Source organism: Grus americana, chromosome 5 (genome assembly GCF_028858705.1).
Source record: "Grus americana isolate bGruAme1 chromosome 5, bGruAme1.mat, whole genome shotgun sequence".
Classification (NCBI taxonomy): Eukaryota; Metazoa; Chordata; class Aves; order Gruiformes; family Gruidae; genus Grus; species Grus americana.
In genome coordinates this window covers 8,090,961-8,105,422 of record NC_072856.1, presented here as the reverse complement: position 1 = coordinate 8,105,422, position 14,462 = coordinate 8,090,961, and the positions used below count along the sequence as shown (strand labels likewise).

Sequence of the window (14,462 nt, the reverse complement as noted above, 5' to 3'; positions counted from 1 at the left end):
TAACAACTGAAGTAGGCATTCTCTGACAGCTCTTTGGTAGTTGCCAAAACCAAGTTCATGCTTCATTCAACTCTTAGTTGACAAACGCCTTGAATTTCAAAACCTACTGTGCTGGTTGTCACCAACTGCAATGCCTTTTTTGGTAATTTCGCACCGAAATTCAAGAATGAGTGAATTATAGAGACTTAGATGTTCCTTTGCTACTAAAGTTGTAGTGGCCCTCCTCTCCACAACTGAAAGCATCCATATGGATTTATAAAGACTCATGGAATTTGAGCCTTAGGTCTAGTAGGTTTGTGGGAGAGTTTCTCTCTTTATGCTTCTCTGTGCAATTTTCTTTCTTGTGTTTTCTTAATGTGGGCTAACTGGGCAAAAGGAGACACTTCACAGGACTCCATGTGGTTGCAGGAGCAGGACGCCAGCCGAGCTGTGGGTCAGGCTGACGGAAGGTCCTGCCTCCAGGCACAATCCAGGAGAGAAAGGTCTTTCCCTCTGCTGTGCTTCCTCGTGAGGGGAAATAATCTGCTGCCTCCTTAGTAATTATAGGACCCACCACACACTCACCTTCTTCCTATACTATGAGGTGACTGAAACATTGAAGAAAAGCTTGAGTTCATTTCTTCCAGCCAGCCGTATGCCATATCTGCATGAGGAAATGTGAAACTGCGGCTGTAATCCCCTCTCTCCAGATGTGCATTCATATGAAATGAAATGACGCTGTGCAAGTGCACGGCCTCTGGGGGGAAATGCAGGGAACCAACCAGACAAAAACCCCAGTGCCCTCACAGAAATCACAGAGAACTTACGCTAATACTGCGTGCAATGTTACAGCAGCAGCAATATTTATATTTAAACAGCAGTACAAAGTCAGCTCAGCAAATCAAAACTCAGTGAAAGGAAGGGTTTAGTAAAAACTAGGTTTTTATTGAATGCATGATATTTTGAGACAATTAAAACTAATTCGGAACAGATTGCGTTACCAGTGACCGAAGCCTGTTCAGGAAGACTGGGGGCTGCAGTTAGTCTGTGGGTGTGTTTCCCAACACGGCCTTGCACACACCCCAGCTCTTTTTCCCCTTGCGCTCCCTACGCCTGGCTGCAAGCGGTGACTGCAGCCCAGGCTGAGGCAGGCAGGGGGCCCGTGTCTGCGCCCGGTGAAAGCTAGAGTACTTCCACTTACTTTAATGGTGTCAGTCCTGATTTACTGTGGCACAACTGAGCTTGTAATCTGGCTCTGAAATAATACATTGATGGTGACTCGGGGAGGGGGGGGGGGAAGGTCTTATGTAAAATCAGGAAAATGCTTTTGTTAAAGGATGACTCTGAGATTTTTATTTTTTATTTTGTTTTGTTGGGTTTCTTAATCTCTGGTAAAAAATTCAGTTTTTTCTCTGCTCAGTTTGTCACATAATAAAAAGAATATATAGTAAATAATATCTTGGGCTTTGTGGAACTAAATGTAAACAGTGTGTTGTTCATGTCAGTGAAATGCCTGCCTTTTTCAACATGTCAGGGCACTTCTGATACACTTGTGTTGGTATCATTATACTGTGGTAGGAGGAAGTCATTTATTTATTCCCTTTTGGCATCCATAGGATTTAGAGATGAGACATTGTCCTTCTGGATACGTAATCCAATTTTGATGCTTTCGTTTTTTCCAGTAAAACATCAATAATTTGATATGTTTCTATTGTCTAAAGCGGTCTTGTCTTGATGAAAGACATTTTAAGTGGGCAGTGTTTCAGAACAAAATTTCTCTTATGTAGCTTGTCATTATGTGTATAATGCGTAAGTAAATCTTATCTATTAAATTAATGAGAATGTGGGGAGAAAGAAATATTTTTGATCAGTGGTAACCAAACTCTGAGAACAGGGAGGAAAAAAGATGTGCAAAAAGCTTCAAAATACAGCGCCGCATTGTTTGCAAAAAGCCTGCTGTTTCCTTTATGTCTAACTGATCCGTGCCAGAAGCCCTCTTGAATTTCTACAAGAATAGAGCTTCAGATCATCTGCATTCAGTGCCAGAGTCATGGCCCTGGAACCGATAATTGCCTCTGACAGGATTTAATTACCTTCTCCAGGACCTTTTCTCTGTTTGATTGGAGACCACCCCCTGCCTCCGATCAAATCAGACAGTAATAACACGCCGCGGCGCCGGAGCCAATCCCGAGCCCGGCCGGCACGGTGACCTTGCCGAGCTGGAGCCGATTGGCGGTGTCGGCCTTGTCGGTGGTGGCAGGCAGCCGTCACCGGCCGGCCACCGGGAGATAAGAGAGCGGCATTAATGCTAATGGAGTCTGTCAGCACGCCGGGCCCCGGGTTGCGGTTGGAGCACGGCGGCGTGGGCAGGCACAAGGGCTGCGGAGCCGATGCAGGCCCCGGGTGCCTGGACCCACAGCCCTCTCAGTGGGCCGGTTGCCGTTCAGCAGCAGCCCCGGTAGCCGGCCGGCCGCGCGCGCTCGGCGTGACACAGTCGCGTTCAGGAGAGTCTTCCCGCGCTCCCCTCCGAAAACAAGTGGGGTGAAACCCACCGATGTTTTGTTGCGTAGATGGAGAACGTCGCTGCTTGGTATGCATCACGCAGCCCCTCTTTTTAATATTAACTTGACATGTGCAGGCACTATATTATTTATGGTCGTTGTAATGTAGAGTCTGTGTGTACCCTCAGCTCTCAGAAGGAAAACTGCGTTCCTTTAGCGGTCAGCTTTTGGAGACCTAATGCTTTTTAGCTGAAATAGCAGCAGAATTTAGAGTGCGGTAGTTTTTAGCAAATATTTTTTTCATTTACAGAAATTAAGCAAAATCTTTTGCCCGCACCTGATTTAGCAGCTGGATGTCTTTGACAGCATTACTGCTTTGAGAGTTTAATTGGCCGGACTTCAACGTAAGGTGTGTGTAACAGCTGAGAGTCAACAGATATTCTTTTGGTTTTGTTCAAAGTTACATTGATCTTGGTGCAGGTAAAGGGCTTGTCCCTGCTCCAGCGAAGCCAGTGGCCGAGCTCCAGGTGGAGCAGGGGTAGGTCCAGCCTTATTTCATGCTGTATTTGTTGCTTCATCTGTTTTCACCTCGAAGGGAGATGTAAATGTCATGTAGTGAAATGGAGGGGAGGGGGTGATTTGATGTCATGGTAACTTCTCCAACTCTCTGTACAGCTGTACATAAAATCCAGGGCTGCTAGAGGCAATGTATCTCATAGCACCTCAGACAGCAGCGGGGCGATGCTGATGCGATTCTTTTCCTTGCGGCTCCACTGGGAAGAGCAGCGGTTACCCTGGTGAATGTCTTGCATCACAGTATTGCCCCTTCCCATTTGAAAGGCCTATCAGTGTAAACAGGAAAACGGATCACAAACAGTGCCACAGATGCAGCATTACTCAGAGAAGCAAAAGCACAGAAGGATGGAGAGAGCGTGTTCAGTTCTGCATTAGATAATCTAGCCCTTTGGGCAAACTGGCTTCATTTTGCCAGTTACCGTGTTTTTTCCTTTTCCTAAGTTTCTGTGTAACTGAGGATCCAGGATGCTTTCATGTGCTCCCAACAGGAATTACAGGGACGTAGGGCTCTCCTGACTCTCCAGGCTAAGACACTTCCATACGAATGCGTTGTTTGGTGAAAATAAGTTGTGTTTCTACAAGGCAGCAGATAACTGTGTATGTGTGACTCTGGTCTGACCAAAGGCCAGTTTAGCTGGGAGTTATTTCACCTTTCTGCAGGTGGTCTGGCAATACAGCGGTCTTCTGAGATGAAGAGATGTTAGAAATAAAAAGGTGGAGGTGCGATTTTTTTCTTTTTCTTTCAAAGCTCTGCTAGCATATAGCAAAGTATGCAGACTGCTTGTATAGACTGAGGCACTGCACAAATGCTCTTAACTGCAGTGCAAAAGCAAGTAGCATTTTATTTTTATTTTTTTTCATTTGCCCAGACAGATTCCACTGTGAACATGTAATGGTTTTCACTGAAGCACTGTGTTATTTTAAGGTAAATCTGCTGACTTCAGAATGCATAATCAGTTTCATGATCGTAATAAATTATATCACAGCCATCTCTGGTGGGAAAATGCAAGGAAATGCACAAAGCAAGACTGCTAGGACACCTTCCTGGTTAGGATGCTAGCCTAGAACCCATTTTTTGGTTGCTTTTTTAAGCAAATAATTTAGAAAGCATCTAGGTCAATAAAAAGCTCGTTTTGAAAGCGTTGTACGTGCTCAGAATTCAAGTGTCTCTGAAAGATACGTTGCTGCAGTTCAGTTCCATAGATGTAGGTTGGGAATTGCACCACTTCTTGCAAAGGTGATGCATGAAGAAATGTATTTGAAAGAAACTGGAACAAAACAGAAGCTCTGTAAGGACCGAGGACAGACAGACAGGCTACATAGGCTGTGGTACTGAGAGCAGATACTCACTAGCAGTCATAGCTTAAGCAGCTCGGGCATCTCTCCCCCCTCCCAGCGGGTTCTTCCCAGCTCTTGCATTTGTTGCCACAACTGTTTGCACAGCGGCACAGTGAACTTGATCAAGGAATAGATCCAGCTGGTAAAAGATAAAATATATGCTGACTACATGGCAACACAAATGTCTCTGCCAGCCAAAACACTGGTTGGCACGTGGGGCGGAACGAAGGCTGGGAGGAAGGAGGGTGGGAGCTACTTAAGCAACCTGTCGCCGAATGCAAATTCAGTCTATTCTTATTTTCCAAGTACTTTAAATGTTAATCTAGAACACTAAAGGTTTTGTTCCAATGTGCAAAAAGGATTGACCATGGTCTGATGAGAAAACTTGGAGATATTTGTCACTGATTTCTATACAAGCAAAACTGGCTCTCTCATTCAGATATTAAAAAAATAGAAGTAAAATAAAACAAAATTTGTTGAATGATAGCAGTAGCCCATGAAAGAGATGATTTAGGAGTCGTACTGTCAAGTGCTATATTTTTATTTTTCTGAAGAATTTAATAGAAAACGTATAAATGGAATGCTGCCTTTAAAAAAAATAGCTGTAATTCTTTATAACTTTTCTTAGAAGCTTGTGTTGTATGTCCGCTACAGTATTACTTTTTTAATTACCACTGCCTAATTATGAGATAAATCATTGTTGCATTACCCTTTTATATTTGAGATACAGATACTCATACTTTAGGTTTGTCTTTCCAGGCTTCAGTGGCAGTATACTAAAGATGAATTTCATCTATTCCATGTGACACAGGTTGTTTAACAGGAAAATGTTTTTATTAGAAGAGCTGGTTTAAGGGTCCATCTGGAACCAATTGAATTCTCTAATGGCCTAACCTATTTCTAGAGGGAGAGAGGAGAAAAAGCAGGGAGGAAATTCAGGCTAACAGTGCAGTTCTCAATGTGAATTTAAGAACTTTCCCCTCCGCTCCCTTCAGCCTCTTGTTCCTGCTCTCTTGCTGTAATTTGCCACGTCCTCAGCTTCGTACATACAGCTACTTCTATGACTTGCAGTAAATTACACTGTTCAAATAACTGCTGTTAAAAGTCATCATCAAAAAAGGATGAGGGGAGCACTTAAATAGGACAAATGAGAGAAGAGTAAGTTGTGCCATGGGAAAGGATATGAACATGGGTCTACCAGGGAAGACCAGGAGCTCCTCAAGCCATGATCACTTGAGCCAGTCATCACGAAAGCCCATATGCCATATAATTACAGACTCAGTCACAGACTGTGATGATCAGCAGCCCTCTTTAGATTACCAAAGTATTGCTGTCTACCTCCCAGGACTGCGTACAAAGGCTTTATCAATATACGAAGCACTAGAAAAATGGAAGGCTAGATATTGCAGCCTGATTCAAAGTCCAGTGATGATCCTAGATCTCATTCCATTATTCCAAGTGGCTTTGGTGAGAACCTGCGTGTAGCATTTCTACATCAGATGGGAGGAATTCTGCCCATTGGGTGCAACAAATTGGGCTGAGCTAAAAGAAGAAAGGGGAAAAAAAAGATTTGCAGTAATGTTTCTTTAAAGGACTTTTTCATATCAAAAAAGACATTGAGGCAGCATTTGTCCTGATACTGTGCTGCTTATAAACCCAGAACTTACCGAGCTCCCCATTTTGTAAACCTATTCTCAATTCAGGCACAATGTTAAGCAATTGCTTTCTCAAATGCAGACAGCCTGTAAGACAGCAAATGATTGCTACTTGTCCAGGATGAAAAGGTCTACAGTACATACATTAATATATGTCATGGTATTCTGAATTTTTTTTATTTCATTGCTCATTTAGTTTCAAAATGCAGTGTAAGAGTCATTATTGATAATCTCACTGTATCTCTGCTGTTTCAGCAGCTTGAAATAAGGTCTCTGCCCCAACCACCTTAAAATTTTGTTAGTAAATGATACAGAAAAAAATTCTCCAAAAAAAAAGAAAATACTCTCCCTTGCTGAAGTTGTCCACTGAAAATATTTTATTTCCAAGTCATGTTGTATTATTAATTCACATCAGGGTGGAGTGGTAGCAAAATGTAGAAAAAGATTATGTTAATATAGAAACAAACAGCTGTGAAGTCTGAAGCTGTGAATTTTGTGTAGCTTGTGTTTGGTAGCACCACATCCTTGGCAGAAACATTGTAGGGTAGAGCATAGCTACAGGAAATTAACGCAAAAAGTGTTGATTATAAAATATTGGTGAATGTATTTGTGTATGTGTTTGGGAGGAGATAACTGCGCAGTTCCCTCCTAACCCCATCTGCTTAAGTGCACGGCACAGTTATTTGAAAAACCTTATAAAAAAGATAAAATCCTGAGTGCAAAGAGCCTAAAAATGCATCTATATTGAGAAACTGTAGCCAATTGATTATTCAGCTCGCAAAAGGGAAATTTCAAGTTGCATAGACAGCTAATTGTGGCCTGCCTATGGAATGACAGGTCTATAATTTTTAGTTTTGTGCACATTCAAAGCCAGTCACCTTGACACTTAACAGTCCATTATCTGCCGGCCACCGACCATATGATGATATTCAAAGAGTGACAGGTCTTTTCCATTACAGAATGATAAAATGCACTATGCTTTATTTGGATAAAGCTGTCTTCACAGACAGAACAAGCCAGGTGCTTATCTGATCCTTGCATGCAACAATGACATTGGGACACCTTTTACTCCACAGGGCTAACCTTTTTTTTATTGTTGTTGTTCTTTTGGGATAAAGATGAGAGAAATGAGTGAAATCGGTATCCCCAGTATTATTTTCTAGAAGAACAGGTAAGCTGGCATTCATATCTATGATTTCTTTCAGTATTAAATAAGATAGATTGCAGGAAGCATTGGGAGCCAGGTCATGCAACTACATGATTCATAATCTAGGGAGAAATGTTTATTTTTTTATAAAAAAGATTGTTGTGTTTTCAGCATGAATACAGAGCAAGGTCAGGAAACATGTCCCAGGATAGTTGCTGTCAAATAATAAGAAACAAACCGCCACAAATCAGTCTGAGACCTAGCATTTAATTCAGACTTAAACAAGGGGCTGGATCCAGCCAGGGACTCTGCTGCACCTTCCCTGGATGTGGAAAATGTGTGTGTGGCTCAGTCCCTGGGCTGCAGCAAGGACATGAGTCTGGTGACCATCTCTCTTTGTGGGACAGACATAGCTTGAAGAGCCAACGGTGCTTGGAGCTGGTTCTGTAGGTTAGGGCGTTCCCTGCCTGGGTATCTCCTGAGGGGGTTGTGTAGTCCGGGGAGGGCAGGGAAGCGATGCTTCTGTAACAAAAGCTCAAGTCACAGCGGACAGAGGGATTCTCTTCCTTGTTCCTTGCTGCACAGGGAAAGCCATACCTTGGAGCGCTACAAAGGGTTTGAGTGCAGGAGCTTGCAGTCTTCAGGAACCTAATGGGAGATGGGCCCACGCCAAAGTCATAAACTCTGCTTTGGCCTCAGCACTAGCTTCTGTGCCAAATTGTTCTCAGTGCGTTTTATTTATTGATTTCTAAATGTGAATTTTTAGTTGGGAATTTTGAATGTGCCTTTAGAATAACTATTTTGAAACTATTTCTGAAGTTTTAACAAGAGTCAGTACTGTTTTTCTTTGCCGGCAGGGCCTGTTTCAGCTCCCAGTGACATTAGCGCAGAGACAGTCACCGATTCATCGTGTGCTGGAGCAAGTGCTGTGTGAGTAACTGTGCAGAACTTTGCAAGCGATAAGTTCTATCAACAGTTCATTTTGAAATGATCTTAAAATGATAAAAATCCTGTGAATTACAGATTTACCAAGCCATTTTCTTGGCCATTTAGAGTTAGCAATAGTAACCTTTGCCACTGGAAAAGATGACTTGTGGATTTTCCAAATAATACAGAGCTGCCATTTCAGTGTTAAATATTATTCTTTTAGCTCCTTGCTTATTCAGTAATGATCTACAATACTTCTGTGGTTTTTTTGTTTTTCCTGTAAGAAATGTACTTCATATGCAAACGTTCGGTCTCCTATGTTCTCATATGTACAGTATATTGCCTGTATTTATAGCTCTGGAAAAAAGGCTAATGAAGAGAGCATATTCTGAAGAGAACAGTCATGAGACTTCATTTGTTCCCTACATGCTGCAATAATACTAATACACCTTTTACTCTACAGAATGGCTTGTACTTGGGGAATTGTGTTTCATCCAATTTTCTTGCAAATAATGAACAAGTTCCCTCAGGTTTATTGGCACTATCTTGTGCACACTTTTTTGGTGTAAATTATTTATTCTACTAATTTAACAGCAAACAGTCCTGGATAGTGAGCTTAGTGAGGCAATTTCATACATATTGGTTGTAGGTTAATTATTTAGGGATTGAGATGTCTCTGGTAATGCCAAATAAGTACAGACCTAATCAGAGAAAGCAATTGAATGCATCTAGGTTTTCCAAATCTCAGATCATGCAACCATTATTTGATGGTCATTAAATTTGGGGTTTTAGTGCAAAAGAACACGAATGTGTTTTGAGGTAGCCCACAAGTTAACCCTTATAGTTCCTATCATTTCTCAGGCAATCGACCCTTTGGTCGCTATGAGCCAGCTAACCAGGATGTTCAGATCCACATATTCTGTTGTTCTGGAAATGGAGACGGTTAAGGATGTTTTTGGGTATGCGTCTCGTGGGATAGCTTAATGGTTTGGAGGCTGTTGAAATGTGAATGCTGAAGAATCAACAGATAAATCATATTTAGGAATAAAATAAACATCCTCTGCTGATTTTTTAAAAGATGGTGTGCAGCCACACAGAGGAGACAGTTTAACTGTTATAATTGTCACTACTTTATTTTTATAGAGAAATTGTGATGCTAATCATCTTAAAAATGGGAAACATTTCAAGTCCTAGGTAACATCACTATCCAGTGTCAGTTTAATGGGAATGGGTATTGTGTATTTTTTTTAATTCAGTGAGGAAAACATTATTCTTAATCAGTATGAGGGGTTTTTCAGCTGACATAAAATAAGTTGGGCAATTCGTTGGAGAGAAGTGTAAGCTCTGAGTAGAGCCTGGGAAGACAATGAATGAAAAGCAGTGTGAGGAGACATCTGTGAGCCAATGCTTGTTGTGGAGAAAATGTTGTAGTTGTTTCCATTCTGTCATCTTTATTTATACAACGAAATTATTGCTCTGTGCTGTGCTTGACTCCTTAAATAGCACTCAAAGCAGCCCTTCGGAACGGCTAGAAACGCTTTTATCATATGTCCACGTTCTAGCACCTCTTCAATAGCAGTTGTGGGGGGTTGTTTTATTTCTGAAGATCCCCGACGGAGTAATCTGCTCTGTAGGCTGTTTGTTTTGATAGTTTGGGGGTTTTTTTCCCCTTTATGTTTGTTTTGGTTTTGTTGGGTTTTTTAAATACGTGTGTGGATTCCTTTTTAATGTTAAATTTAAAGCAAGTTCCTAAAACGTGCCTTGAAGTTGGAGCAGATGGTGGGGAAGATTTGAGATGATCCCTTTTTTTCAAAGGCAGTTCATTCCACAGTTTTAGGTCAGCCTTCATGGAAGTGCTTGCTCCCTTCCAGATGAGCCCTACCTTCTTGCTTAAGAATCTGTTTTGTTAGCGGGAGTGCGTAGTTCATTGCAAAGCTTTAGGATTCACAGGCTTTCCAGTGTAGAATAGAGGATGCGATGGTGAAAGCATGATAGTTCGCATTGTCAAAGGGATGTACCAAAGCATTCTGCACTAATTGGATTTTCTTTAGCACGAAAGCCTTCGTGCCAGATGTGTTGCACTGGTAAGAGAGATGAATAACCGAAGCCAGATCATTAACTAGCAGGATAGGATGGAGTCACTTAGCGGCAGATTGAAGGAATCCCCATTCATTGCCACATAAGGGCATTCTGCTAGCAAGGAATTCAAGAGTACAGCTAAACGTGTTTCCCATTTCACATTCAGTTGATCTGAGATGCATCCTAACAATATATTATTCTTCTCTGTTTCACTATGTAAAAATAAATACAATCCTTCAAGGAGGATGAAAAGCCTCAATACCTGAGTTGTTCTCTGGTAGGAAAACATGCTAATCTGCTAAATTCACCAGTTGCTGTGGCATTTTTGCATTTCTTAGGAGAGAGCTAATAAAACTCATGATTAGTGGAAGAAGATAAGAGAACCTTGGATAGTCCTTTAATGATGGAGTGCTTCAGGGAAGCAAGGAGGAGACCTGGGGCTAGAATCTAATGGACAGCTCTGAAAAGAAGCCCAAAAAGATGGGTGTTAAAGAGTGTCCAGGGTTCTGTGTATCTCTGGGGTGGAATAAAAAGATACTTCCAGCCATGAGCTTAGAGATCATTCAGCAACTTATATTTTATGGAACTATGGAAACTAAAAATTAAAAACATGAAAGGAAGGCTGTAATAGTTGGAAGAGTATATGAGGAATCTTGGCAAAAGTATGAAATAAAACATATACAGCTGTGTTAAGAAAAATATTTAACTCCATTTTAAATGCCATGAGTCATTAGGATTTGTTAAAAGGCAAAGAGCAGCATAGTATAGTTTTCCAGCAAAAATGAGGAAGGAAAATTGCATCTCACTTAATTGTAAAATGTTTTAATTACAGGAGTATGCTGCACTTCTGCTTAGGTGCAGTTCCTGTGCTCTGAAGTCCATCAGCTTAGAATTGTGCAATTATATGTGGAAATGGAAACACAGATAATCAAAGGCTTCAGACTTACACAGGGTAACTATAGGAAGGGCTGAACTGGTTGCATGGAGGATTTGGAGCGGTTAGACATGTGCTAGTTCTTGTTATTTTAGAATTTTATTTTCCTAAGACAAGGTGATGATGACAAGTAAGAAAAATGACTTTTTCATAATTCAAGAATTGTATGACCTGGTAGGCTGGAAGAAAAGAAAGAATCTCCTAATATTTGGCTTCTGTGAGCTATTCATGCAGTACAGCTATTTTTCCTACAAAATTGAGAATGTGTAGGAAATGGAGCTGTGCAGTGTAATTAGAACTGAGGCATCTGATTTTGTGTTCCTAGTCTGGCCCGTAAGTGAGAGCAACAAATGAAAGACACAACTTCATAAGACGAATGATTTTCTGACTGTGATAAAGGAAGAAAAATGGATATGGACTTAGAGAGCAGTGATGGATCGGTCTTTAAAAGCTTCCTAGTTTGGGGAAAAAAATTAAATATTTATTTTACTAATCTAGATAGGGACGCTTTAGCTAGTCCAGTGTTTAAAGTTATGCCTGTATCTTAGGCATCTTAGGGTTCTGTAAAGAGCTACTTGAAATAGAGGTAAATGAGCAAGCCAGGTACTGGAAACAATCTGGTTTCTAGTAGTAAGGAACTCAATAAGCCCTAATTTGTCCTGTTTAAGAAAACACTGGGTTTGAATTCCTTGGTTTTTCTTTGCTGCTTATACATTTTAAATCATCAGTGCAGGATGCAGTGAAATTAATTGGTTATGAAGGTGTAATGTTGTTGGTTGTGATGCTGCTTCTGAGTGAATGTTCAGTGAGAAGACCCTGGATCCCACTCTGCCAGGTTCCTTGCTTCTGCTTTGCTTTGCTGAGCTGACACACGCTTGCTGTAATATGACATGAGATCCAGGACTGTATTTCTAATGACAGGCTTCAAGTTCCCCCTTCTCTTTGTGGCATTTGAGTTGAATTTTTGCAGAAAGGATATTGTAGACAGGCACAGCAGTAAGGATTTTTAATCCTTTTTGTAACAAAACTCAATGAAAATCTTCAGAAACTCAACATACTTTGTCTGCTAGGCTTTGTGCAGTAGTTGCTTTTTTATTTCTGCTGAGAAGCAGTTCTTAAACAGAGTGCAAACCAGTAGGAATGACTGTACAAAAGGCGTGATGCTTTCCATTGTATTACTGAGCTGTTTCCCAGTTTACTTCCTGGCCCCTCTGATGGCGTGGAGACAAAGCTCGCAGCCCACCTGCATGAAAAGGAGGGCACAGGGCTGATTTGGATACAGCCAAACTGATCAGGGAAACTTGAAACAAGGAACCCCTGACAGATTCAGGGGGTTCTGGGTGGAACACAGCCTTTAAAAGTCTCCAGAGGATAACACATTGTCTTTCAATTACATGTCTTTCAATGAGTCCTCTCATTTTCACATTGTTCTTCAGTATGAAATGTTAAACAGAGATTCCACCTGCCTGTTCCACAAGTAGGTCAGCATTTGATAACTGCAGTAAAATTGGCCTTTCCTAAATCCTCTCTCTCACTGTAATCCTTCCTGTCCCTCTCAATTTTCCTATGTTCTAATGCTCTATTATGGAGAAAATATTGTCTTTTTTCAGATTATTTCCAAACTGTCATGCACAATGGAGCTGTTTTGGTTTTGTTTTGGATCACATTTCTTCCCCAAAAGGTTCCAAAGATAGGCATCACAGATATGATGCCACATGGGAAAAAAGGGGGTTTTATGCTCATGCAAAATTCTATGTCTTTTTCTATTGTTCTGAAAAAAAAAAACCAAAAACCACCAAACCATTTTGGGCTTGTAAAAATGTCTTAAAGAATGTATTCTGAATATGTAAAATTATTTGGTAATTTAATTCTCAAGCCTAACATCCAGTTCATTTTCAATGTGGCCTATCACTTCTGGTGTGACATTACTGAAAGCCTTCTGATTAAAGCCAGCTCTCTTATGCATACTTTACCTCTGTGACCTATGAGTAGCTTGAAACCATTTGAACTCCGTCTAAATTGGATCCCCCTGGTTGTAAGTGTTACTGCATGTCAGTTCTATGTCAGTTGGATGGAAATCTTGCTGCAGAGGATGAAAGTTCACAGCTCAGTATTAATCTACTGGGCAAACTACATCTAATGCCTTCGGTTTTCTTGAAATACAGCTTCTGATGACCTCTGACAGGTAAAATACAATATAGGATTTTCTAATATTCATTTCTAGTGTAGATATTTAAAATGTAGCATGTATCATCCTTCTGTACTAAAAAAATGCTGTGAGACACAACATTAAGAATAGTGACAAGTGGGTTATTTGATGTGGAGACTTTTGTTAATAAAATATGTCTAGGTCCACTACTTGTTCTCAAAACAGAAAATGCAAATCCTGGCTTCAGTAAAGGAGGCTGTGTACCGATGAACTGCTGGCTGGGATTCCCTTGATATCTGTTGGATGAGACTTTCAAACTGGTGTGTGAAGAGGAGTTTAAAAAAAAAAAAAAAAAATTCCTGAAGCTGCATGGCTTCTGGAGCAGGCAGCATAAATCATTGAGTGCTGGTGGAGTCTCTCTTTAACTCACAAATAAGAACTTTGAATTTAGCACCAGCTAATATTTAAAAGAGACTCTGTCTAGCTTTGTGCAGCTTGGATGACACCATTATCAACATCCGCTGTTACAGAGTGACACCTTTGCTCTGCTCTCTCAGTGGTAGGGAGTCTTAAATCGCAAGTATATTACATTTGGGTTTGCTTTTGAAGTGACCTTTTTGCACATAAAATTCCAAGCTTAAAAAAAAAAAAAAGTCTAACAAGTCCAGGTTTGTAAGCCTGCAACTTCATCTCACTTCTGTTTAACGGTAAAACTCATACCTCCTTCAGTAGGAGCAAGATTGCCTTTAAATATTTAGTTAGTATCTGAAAGAAAACTGATCCTGTGTTCCTTGCAAATCCCAAATTGTCTCTGAAAGTAGTGGGATTTGGTAGGAGGAAATAAATCTAAGATTAAGCTCTGGTTTGCGGTGGGATGATGCTGATGCTGGGAGGGATGCTTTTTGGGCACTAGACATGAATCAAATTCATCTTTCTCAAAACCCTGCTCCAGTCCTACTGAGGAGAACTGGAAAAGTGTGCTTGTGCTGGGCCTGAATGGAGCCTTTGGCTCTTTGAGAAGTCTGTGCTTCAGCCCTGTGTTTCAAAGAGAAATTGTAGTCTACAGCATGTGTACCTAGTTGATAGTATCTTTTGAGCCCTTCCAACGGCTCCTATTCTGTAACTACAGTTTGTCGTTACAAACCGTTGCCATTTGATGTCAGGTAGAATATCTCAT

At 40.9% G+C, this 14,462-nt stretch overlaps 1 protein-coding gene across 2 annotated transcripts in view; it reads left to right on the top strand.

Annotated features, from left to right (window-relative positions):
• Nucleotides 1-2,459: 2,459 nt before the first annotated feature.
• Nucleotides 2,460-14,462, top strand: part of MPPED2 (metallophosphoesterase domain containing 2) — a 130,387-nt gene continuing 118,384 nt past the window's right edge. The window contains exon 1 of one of the 2 annotated variants that reach the window (XM_054828777.1): nt 2,460-2,569. The gene's annotated coding sequence lies outside the window, so the exon portion shown is untranslated. Of the gene's footprint in view, nt 2,570-8,091; nt 8,127-14,462 lie in introns of those variants that run through there. The other variant, XM_054828779.1, reaches the window with a different exon arrangement.